The sequence below is a fragment of the Rattus norvegicus genome, chromosome 1 (genome assembly GCF_021556685.1).
Source record: "Rattus norvegicus strain SHRSP/BbbUtx chromosome 1, alternate assembly SHRSP_T2T, whole genome shotgun sequence".
Lineage (NCBI taxonomy): Eukaryota > Metazoa > Chordata > Mammalia > Rodentia > Muridae > Rattus > Rattus norvegicus.
In genome coordinates, this window is record NC_141534.1 from 100,894,792 (window position 1) to 100,895,884 (window position 1,093).

A 1,093-nucleotide genomic window follows, 5' to 3' on the forward strand; every position below is an offset into this window, starting at 1 on the left:
CTTGGCTGATCTACCTGGCCCTGATGTATGGCTCTGGGCACAGGAGTCACAAGCTCAGGGCAGCTATACTGTTTATTCTGTGAGCACCAGAATGCTTGGGGTTATGTGTGGAGAGATTCCTTAGCGGTTAAGAGCACTTGGTGCTCTTGCAAAGAATCCAGGTTCAGTTGGCACCTACATAACCATTCACAACCATCTGTAATTCCAGTCCTAGGGGCCTGACACCCTCTTTCAGCCTCTGTGGGTACTGCATGCATGTAGTGCACAGACATACATAAAAACGAAACACCCATGTGCATAAAAATAAAAAGAGAGAGAGAGAGAGAGAGAGAGAGAGAGAGAGAGAGAGAGAGAGAGGAGAGAGAGAGAGATCGCTAGTGTTTAGAAACCTAATGGAATTCATTGCAAGTGTTCAAAGAAAGCAAGTCTGGGAGTCTCAGTGTCTGGGCTATCTGGTCTCCATTGTTCAGTACAGTAGTCACTGGTCGTATTTGACTTTAAAAGGAAAGTAAAAAATACTTTTGAAAAAAATCCTCAGGTCCAGTCCTCAGTGTCCCTGACCACACCCTCAACCCATACCAGTGACTGTGGGTCTATCTGCCAAGTGATGCTGACATCACAGGGCTGGGTGGCACAGAGATTTCTGTGGGTACAGAGGTCTCCTGCTATACTGTGCTGAGAGAGAGAGAGAGAGAGAGAGAGAGAGAGAGAGAGAGAGAGAGAGAGAGCGCAAATGGCTAAACAAGCATCGCCTGCCAGAATGCAAGGAGATGGGCTGGATGTGTCCTGGTTGCCATGGTTCTAGAGGACCAGCATCAAGGGACCATCCTTCCCCATACCACCCACCCACACCCACCCACACACACACACACACACACACACACACACACACACACTCCCCATACACAGTTGAGTGCAACCTCATTTCGACATGTCCATTGAGCTCTGTTCTCATTATACAACACCCACCCACCAGAGATAATGTCTCATCATTTGGGGAAAAAAATCACTTGCAAGAAAAGCCCAGATGTGTGCACAGGGTTCCTTGTGACACCCAGGCTTAGTACATTGAGTTTAATCCAAATCTATTTTG